At 35.7% G+C, this 9,900-nt stretch overlaps 1 pseudogene; it reads left to right on the top strand.

Annotated features, from left to right (window-relative positions):
- The first annotated feature begins 7,833 nt into the window (after positions 1–7,833).
- LOC148938623 (uncharacterized) lies at positions 7,834–8,888 on the top strand (annotated as a pseudogene).
- The last annotated feature ends 1,012 nt before the right edge of the window (positions 8,889–9,900 follow it).

Genomic DNA, 9,900 nt, shown 5'->3' with positions numbered 1-9,900 from the left:
GAAAATTATTTGAAAAAAACTACGTTTTCTAAAGAGTTAAAGAGGCTGAGTTACAAGGTCGAACCTTAAAACGTACAGGGATTAGGAGGCACAGTTGGGGGGCTACCACCCCCAAACCCCCGCTTTCGCAGCCTTTAAATATAAAAAAAATTTCTTTAAACTGAAAGTAAGGAGCGACATTAAAACTTAAAAAGAACAGAAATTATTCCGTATATGAAAGAGGCTGTGCCCTCCTCAACGCCTCGCTCTTTACGCTAAAGTTTGACTTTCTCACAACTCTTTTTTTAAACAATAAAAACTTTAGCGTAAAGAGCGAGGCGTTGAGGAGGGCACAGCCTCTTTCATATACGGAATAATTTCTGTTCTTTTTAAGTTTTAATGTCGCTCCTTACTTTCAGTTTAAAGAAATTTTTTTTTATATTTAAAGGCTGCGAAAGCGGGGAGTTTGGGGGTGGTAGCCCCCCAACTGTGCCTCCTAATCCCTGTACGTTTTAAGGTTCGACCTTGTAACTCAGCCTCTTTAACTCTTTAGAAAACGTAGTTTTTTTCAAATAATTTCTGCACGTTTTTGTACAGTTTATTACTTATTATTGCTTGACTAACTGTTAGCTGATCGTGTCAGGAGTTAAAGTTGGGGGGCTGCCGCCCCCCAAACCCCCGCTCTTGAACATTCTTGTGTTAAGGCTTTTAATTCCTGAATACTCAAATCACGTCGTACAGGGTGCCTCCTAATCCCTGTACGTTTTAAGGTTCGAACTTGTGACTCAGCCTCTTTAACAGCCCCCCAACTGTGCCTCCTAATCCCTGTACGTTTTAAGGGTCGACCTTGTAACTCAGCCTCTTTAACTCTTTAGAAAACGTAATTTTTTTCAAATAATTTAAAAAAGAAACTGAGTTTCTTTTCCATGTAGATAAAAAAGTTGCTCTGAGGGTGACTCGAACCCGGGGTTTCCGCCTGACAGTCTCACGGCTCTGCCGCGGGACTATACAAACACAATAGTAATTGTTGTTTAGCAAATAGAAGGTATTTTCGACGCAAGCAAATTCCCAAAAATCTTGATATGTGGTTTTTGGAAAACAGGGAAGGAGTGATCAGATTGAGCTGAAATTTCGACGATAAGCTCCCAGGCCCCAGGAAAGCTTATCCTCTAAATTTCAGCCCGATCAGACAACGTTAAAGGGGGGTTGTGGAGGGAAAAATTAACATGGGCTAATATAGGAAAACGAGGTTTTTCGTAAATGTAAATTCGGGGGATAATTTTTTCGGTCTGAAAATATCAAAAGGCCCTAACAGGTCGAATTCTGCTTCGAATGAGTCCTCATTCAACCGGATCCGTTGCCAACTGTGGCCTGTAGGCGTGGCTAAGAAAAAAAAAAGAGATGAATTTTAAGTGGCTATATTTGGTTTTTTGAAAACAGGGAAGGAGTGATCGGATTGAGCTGAAATTTCGAGGATAAGCTCCCGGGCCCTAGGAAAGCTTAACCTCTAAATTTCAGCCCAATCGGACAACGTTAAAGGGGGCTGTGGTGGGAGGGTCCAAACTTCCGGCCCAGTTTACCCCATGAAGATAAAGTCGGAGGAGGATGAAATTTTGCAAGTTTCTTAGTTTGAGCTTGGGCTACAAAATGCAATTACCGCCGTCTCTCTGCGACCTCTAGGACCTGAAATCGCTTAACATTGTGGTGGGTCGCCTCTTTATAGAGGCACAAGTGTGCCTCCTTGATGGGAAGTTCTCCTACTATCATGTGATGGGAAGTTATCATTTCTATTCACCCATTCCTCCTTCCATTTCCGAAGGTTCCACTGGACAATTGTTTCTGTTTAAAGCGTTTTAATTAGTCAACAACTTAAGGAAAAATGCTAATATTTGCCACTTTTTTTTACAATTCCTTTCATGTTTATACATGCATCTTGTCTAACAGCTGTGAATTTTTACTGTGAGCTGAAATAAGTCTAGGTGGAATATTTTCGAAGTAGAGGAAGAAATTTGCCATAATTTTAGACAACCAGTCTTTTATGCTAACGAGCTACAACTGCCCATCTCCACTGCTCAGTCTCCGTCAAGTTTGCATGAAGGACTAGAAAAGCAAGAATCCAATGATTAAGCTACGGATAATATCAGAAAAACTTTTCAAAGCAAACTATGAAGTTTGAATTAATTAACACAAACAGTCTGCCTTAGAAATTTTGATTAAAAAGTAATTAATCTCCCAAATTCTTCTTATATTTTCTTCAATATCTGACCGAGAGCTTTACACCAAATTTTATTCAGAACCCAGAATCACTGTTATATTCATTAACGGCTAAAGAAACACCCACATTCAGAAACAAGAAACAATTCTGTATGATAGAAAAGCAAACAACATGGCCTTGAAATTGTTTAAATAAAAAAAACAAGTTTTTTAAACTGAAAGTAAGGAGCGACATTAAAACTTAAACCGAACAGAAATTATTATTTATATGAAAGAGGGGATCCCCTCCTCAACGCTTCGCTCTTTACGATACATTTTTTTATTTTTTTAAAAAAAAAAGTTGTGAGACAGAGTCAAACTTTAGCGTAAAGAGCGAGGCGTTGAGGAGGTGACAGTCTCTTTCATATACAGAATAATTTCTTTTCGTTTTAAGATTTAATGTCGCTCCTTACTTTCAGTTTAAAAAACTTGTTTTTTTTATTTAATTTTTGAATGTTTTTGAATAAATGCAGGTTTTGATCTTGGCTCACCGTACATGAATAATTAAAACAAAATTTTCATATTAATTTACTTTTATTTAGTTAAATGGCTTTCTCGAAACTTGTTTAATTTTATTTACGAACGTTTTTATTAGTAATAAATATACGTAACTTACGAATTAACTTACGTAACGAACTTCTATATTCATATATTTTTAATACATTTATTAGGGGGTTAGCCCTCTAGTCAATACCTTGCTCTTTAAGCGAAAGTTCGAATTTTGTTCCAATTCTTTAGAAATGACCGCTTAATCACAAAGGCCGTTAATTAGAATAAATAGCTCTTATGAAAGTACTAAAAAATCCTTGGCTTAAAGAGCGAGGCATTGACTACGGGGTGAACCCAATTATATATGTAATATTTTCTGTTCGTTTAAAGTTTCGATGTTGCTGCTGTTGCAGTTAAAATACTTGTTTTTTTTATATTAAATTTATGATCTTTTTTTAAATAATGCTGGGAAGTCCGGCGTCCCCTTCATAGCAATGTCCCTTCCCCAATGAAAACTTCCTTCATGGAAAGATCCTCCCACATTACCCCAGACCCACCCACCCCCCCCCCCACTACCAGGAAAAATCTCCCCTGAAAACGTCTGTATACTTCCAAATAACCAATACTATATGTTAACATTGGGTAAAGTTCATAACTTTCAGCCCTCCCCCGGGAAGTTCGGGGGATTAAGTAATCCTAAAAGACATACTTATTATATTTTCGAACATGTTGAACAAAATGGCTATCTCAAAATTTTGATCAGGTGACTTTGGGAAAAAAATGAGCGTGGGAGGGGGCCTAGTTGCCCTCCATTTTTTTGGTCACTTAAAAAGGGCACTAGAACTTTCAATTTCCATTCCAATGAGCCCTTCCACGATATTCTAGGACAACTGGTTCGATACGATCACCCCTGGGAAAAAAAAAAACAAACAAACAAATAAACACGCACCCGTGATCTTACGTCTGGCAAAAAATGCAAAATTCCACATTTTTTTAGATGGGAGCTTCAAACCTGTACAGTAGGGTTCTCTGATACGCAGAATATGATGGTGTGATTTTCATTAAGGTTATATAACTTTTAGGGGGTTTTTCCCCCCTTTTTCGAAAATCAGCCAAATATTCTCAGGCGCCTAACTTTTGATGGGTGGGATTAAACTTGATGAAACTTATATATTTGAAATCAGCATTAAAATGTGATTCTTTTGATGTATCTATTTGTATCAAAATACCATTTTCTAGAGTTTCGGTTACCATTGAGCCGGGTCGCTCCTTACTTACAGTTCGTTACCACGAACTGTTTGATTGGCTATGAACTGAGAAACTTAGCAATTTTTTTCCTGTTGTGATGCTAAAATTCAAAGGATTTTTCCTGGAGGTTAGCGCGCATGGATTTCTAGGAGACTTTGCTCTTCACTTCACCTTTGAAAAAGCCAAAAAACTGTTCAAAATAAACATAAGCTAAAAAAACAAATATTGAATTTCCAGTTGTTTTTTGAAGGGTCTTGCTATTTCACGGTGTGCGTGTAACTCAGCCCCTTTCGCTCAACCACCATTCAATTCAACCCCAATTGAACCTAACCTGTTACAGAAGTTTGATTGAATTGGGGTTGAGTTGCATGACGGTTGAGTTGAATGGAAGTCGAGTTAAAGGGGGGCTGGTTTGAATGGGGTAGGTTTGAATGGTTTAGGGCCTTAATGTGCATTTACGCATAAAAATTTTGTATTTTCGAAAATGTCCTAATTTCAAAATGTCCAAAAAACATGTTACCCAGTTTTGACGTTGAATTTTGTTTACATCCTATGGATACAAAAAAGCTCAATGAAAAAAGCTACAGGGCTTGTGCTCTATTTAATAGCCGAACGTGATTGGAAGGCAACTAACACCCTTTGCACGCCTACCATTTCCCCAAACACATCCAATGAAAATTTTGAGATAGCCATTGTGTTTAAAGTAGTTGAAAGATCTGGAAATTATGTCTTTGGGGAGGATACTCCTCCTACAGCCCTCAGGGCAAGTGTTGTAAGTTATGCCCTGGGGGACATAAGGTTTTTACAGAAAGCATTGTCGTAAAAACTTCAAAAAGAGCTAATTTGCTTGAAAATTGAAGGGGATAGTTCTCTTTTAATACTTGAAAAATTGGAGGGCAGCTAACCCCCCTCTCACGCCCACCATTTCCCCAATGCTCTGGGGGCATTTAAGGTTCTTATAGAAACGATTGTCGTAGAAACTTCAATAAGGGCTCATTCGATTGCAAATGGAAAGGGATAGTGTCCTTTTTACTAGTAGAAAGTGATTGGAGGGCAAGTAACCCCCTCTCGCTTCCACCATTTCCTGAAACACATCCAATCAAAATTTTAAGATAGACATTTTTTTCAACGTAGTTGAAACTTTTGGAAATTACCCTCAGACCCCTCAGGGCAAGGGTTGCAAGTTATGCCCTGAGGACATATAAGGTTTTTATAGAAAGTGTTGTCGTAGAAACTTCAAAAAGGGCTCATTCGATTGGAAACTGAAAGGTCTAGTGCACTTTTTAATAGTCGGAAGTGATTGGAGAGCAACTAACCCCCCTCTCACGCCCACCATTTCCCCAAACACATCCAATTAGAATTTTGAGATAGCCATTTTGTTCAACGTAGTTGAAATATCTAGAAATTAGGTCTTTGAGGATGACAAACCCCCCACACCCCTCAGGTCAAGGGTTGTAAGTTATGCCCTGGGGTCATATAAGGTTTGTATAGACACGGTTGTCGTAGAAACTTAAAAAGGGCTCATTCGATTAAACATTGAAAGGGCTAGTTTCCTTTATAATAGTAGAGTGATTGGAGGACAGGTAACCCCCTCTCGTGCCCACCATTTCCACAAACACGTCCAATCAAAATTTTGAGATAGCCACTTTTTTCAACGTAGTTGAAAGTTCTGGAAATTAGGTCTGAGGATGACAAACCCTCTGCAACCCCCAGGATAAGGTTATAAGTTATGCCCTGGGGACATATAAGGTTTTTATAGAAAGTGTTGTCGTAAAAACTTCAAAAAGGGTTCATTCTATTTGAAATTGAGTGTGCTATTGCCCTTTTTAATAGTCGAAAGTAATCGGAAGAAGAATAACCCCCCCCCCATGCCCATCATGTCCCCAAACAATTAGGCGAACAAATATTGACGAAGACCACACTGCCTTTCCATATCAAACAAATACAACTTAAAAACAATAGGGAAATTTTTTCAAGACAGTGCAATTTATACTAGTGAATATTTCGGCCCTATCGGACCTATCGGACCTATTTTATATTTCGGACCTATCGTAGCATGTACTAAAGCCCCCGCTTCCAATATTGGAAAATGACTTTGCACAGCTTTCAAACCTTTACTGTATTCGCAAAATTCCTACATCAGTAATTCGGCAGATTTGGTTAAAAAACTTAATAACACAAGTATTTCAGAAAACACAATAATTAGCAGTTTTGATATTGTTTCCATGTACACGAATATAGATGTGGCTACTTCTGAGCAATTATTAAAAACCAAAATAGAGGAAAATTATCACTTAATCGAAGACTCAGTGAAAGGGATTGATGGTGAAGTTTTATTTAATCTTGTTAAAATCTGTAATAAATTTTTCAATGTATTTTCAGTTTCGTGATTCCTTTTATCAACAAATGAATGGGTTACCAATGGGAGCAGCTCTATCTGGCCTACTGGCTAATATTTATGTCGAGAACCTTGAAAACTGGGCATTAAATTCTTATTTTTTAAAACATGTCTATTGGGGTTGTTACATAGATGACGTAATTTCACTTTGGAATTATGGAGAAACTGAACTTCGGGGTTTTCTAAATAATATTAATACTCATGATAGAAATTTTCAATTTACCCTAGAAATTTAATTTGAAAATAAACTATCATTTTTAGATGTGCTAATTATCCGTAATTCTAATAATCTTGACTTCACTATCTATAGAAAGCCAACACAAAATAATATATATCTTCATTTTAATTCAAATCACCCCCCACAAGTTAAAAGAGCAGTTGTAACTTCTCTCATTGACCGTGCCCTGAACATTCATACATAAAAGCAGAAATAAATTTTATCAGAGATATTCTTTTTGGCAACGGATACCCCATTCCTTTTGTCAATAATACGATTAACCATAGACTAAAAAGACATTTTCGTAAAATCAACGATATTTCACAATGTGAGGCTCCGAAAAAACCCTCTAATATAATCTATCTTTCGTACATCCCAAGAATCACCACAAAAATAAAAAATATTTGCAAAAAAAACAATCTGTATTTAGTTTTCACCAATAATTTTAAAATCATAAATTTCTTAAACTCCGGTAAAGATAAAACCCCAGTTACTCGCCAAAGAGGGGTCTATCAAATACCATGCGATTGTGGCAATTATTACGTTGGCAGAACTAATCAGAATCTAGAAAAACGGATACACCAGCATAAAGAAGACATAGACAAAGCGTTAATTGCTAATAATTCTAATAACTCCTTTGATTTTTCTTTAGCTAGCCATATATTTGATAATCCCAGCCACAAAATACTTTTTGAAAAATCTTCTCTCATTAGTAGTGATTTGGGGATAAAACAGGTGGTCCGGGAATCAATCGAAATTAGGCTCTAAATAAATAAAAATATTTCCTTAAATAGAGACATGGGAGAATACTCACTAAATTCTTTATACTCAAATTTAATTAAAAATGATCTAACAAAATATTTTATTAAACCAATGGACAATAATATTGAACCCGTTACAAAAAGGCCTTTAAGACTAGCTGCTAAAAAAGCAAGATTAGCTCTGAAAACTTGCAGTTAATAATTTCACTTTATTTCGTTTGAATGAACTCATCCTCTCTCGTTATTTTATTTATCAGTACTGGTTAAACTTCGTTGAAGTAAGGATACTAGGGCTATTTTAAAGGTTTTTAAAAGAGGTTTTTTAAACTTCGTATTTTAATGTTAGTTTGTTTTTATGTATATATTTTTTTTATTTAATGTTGTGCTGAAGACGGCCTTTGGACATAGGGCCGAAATATTCACTAGTATAAATTGCACTGTCTTGAAGAAAAAATTTCCCTATTGCTTTTAAGTTGTGTTTGTTTGGTATGGAAAGGCAGTGTGGTCTTCGTCAATATTTGCGTCTAGCTTATTGGGAGCAGTTGACCTATGATATCTTCTATTTTATTAGTTTAGGTAAAAAACATACAAATATTATTAATCAACAAAAATTTTTAGAATCATGCAGAAACGAAAATCTTATTCCAAAGTTTTTAAGATATAAACTACATCTAAATACCCAGAAAGAAGGGCGATTCGCGCATACACTACAATTAAATACCTTAGTCCATATTATTAAGGACAAAAAGCAAAAAAGACATATCAGTTCCTCAGAAATAAAATCTCTCGAACATTTTTTGTTTGAAAACCTATCCACTGTTGATTTTTCTCAAGTTCTTAGATTATAAAGGAATTTGTTTAGCCATGATTTTCGCTTGTCAAAGGAACGACTTTATACAAAATTGGAAAAATTGAGAGAGGAATTTTCGATGAGAAACCGTATTTTTTCTCCAAGATTCACTCCTGGACCCGGTATGGTTAACCTCTCTTCTAGAACATTTGAAACCCAGGAAATCGAAACACTGGAAAAAGGTCCAAAATTCTCTTTTCTGCCAAAACAGGTTCCCGTGGTGGATATAGTCTCCTCTTTAGAGTCCGCTTTGCATAAATACTGCCCATCTTTTTAAAACCCTTATTAAGTTAGGTTTTGTCTAATAAATACCCTTTATAATACCAAAAAAAAATACTAAGTCTCCTACCACTTTCACACGAAAAAATTTACACGACATAAAAATATTATCTAACCTCCGCAAAGACCCATCTATTATAATAACCAAAGCAGACAAAAGCAACTCACTCGTTGTCATGGATACGGCAGACTATGACAACAAAATCTTTTCACTTTTAACAGACACAAGTACATATAAAATGAACACTCTTGATCCTACTGATCAATTTACAAATAATATTATAATTGAATTAAAACAGCTAAAATAGAATGGGAAATTCACACCGCAATTATACAGCAAATTTTACCCCCGTGGCAGTTTCTGTCCAAAATTTTATGGCTTACCAAAAGTGCATAAAGAAGGCGTTCCCCTAAGACCTATCGTAGCATTTACTAAAGCCTCCGCTTTCAATATTGGAAAATGACTTTGCACAGCTTTCAAACCTTTACTGTATTCGCAAAATTCCTACATCATTAATTCGGTAGATTTTGTTAAAAAACTTAATAACACAAGTATTTCAGAAAACACAAAAATTAGCAGTTTTTATATTGTTTCCATGTATACAAATATAGAGATGTGGCTACTTCTGAGCAATTATTAAAAACCAAAATAGAGGAAAATTATCACTTAATCGAAGACTCAGCGACAGGGATTGATGGTGAAGTTTTATTTAATCTTGTTAAAATCTGTAATAAGTTTTCAATGTATTTTCAGTTTCGTCATTCTTTTTATCAACAAATGAATGGGTTACCAATGGGAGCAGCTCTATCCGGCCTACAGGCTAATATTTATGTCGAAAACCTTGAAAATTGGGGATTAAATTCTTATTTTTTAAAACATGTCTATTGGGGTGGTTACATGGATGACGTAATTTCACTTTGTAATTATGGAGAAACTGAACTTCGGGGTTCCCTAGATCATCTTAATACTCATTATACAAATTTGCAGTTTACCCTAGAAATTGAATTTGAAAATAAACTACCATTTTTGGATGTGCTAATTAACCATAATTCTAATAATTGTGACTTCACTATCTATATAAAACCAAAAAAAACAATATATATCTTCATTTTAATTCAAATCAGCCCCCACAAGTTAAAAGAGCAGTTGTAACTTCTCTCATTGACCGTGCCCTGAACATTTGCTCCGATTCATACATAAAAGCAGAAATAAATTTTATCAGAGATATTCTTTTTGGCAACGGATAACCCATTCCTTTTGTCAATAATACGATTAACCGTAGACTAAAAAGACATTTTCGTAAAATCAACGATATTTCACAATGTGAGGCTCCGAAAAAACCCTCTAATATAATCTATCTTCCGTACATCCCAAGAATCACCACAAAAAAAAAATATTTGCACAAAAAACAATCTGTATTTAGTT

The sequence above is a fragment of the Artemia sp. Qi Xiang Cuo genome, unplaced genomic scaffold, assembly GCF_049724085.1.
Source record: "Artemia sp. Qi Xiang Cuo unplaced genomic scaffold, ASM4972408v1 HiC_scaffold_3072, whole genome shotgun sequence".
NCBI lineage: Eukaryota > Metazoa > Arthropoda > Branchiopoda > Anostraca > Artemiidae > Artemia > Artemia sp. Qi Xiang Cuo.
The sequence above is the reverse complement of the archived record's forward strand: the minus strand, read 5'-3'. Positions and strand labels throughout refer to the sequence as shown.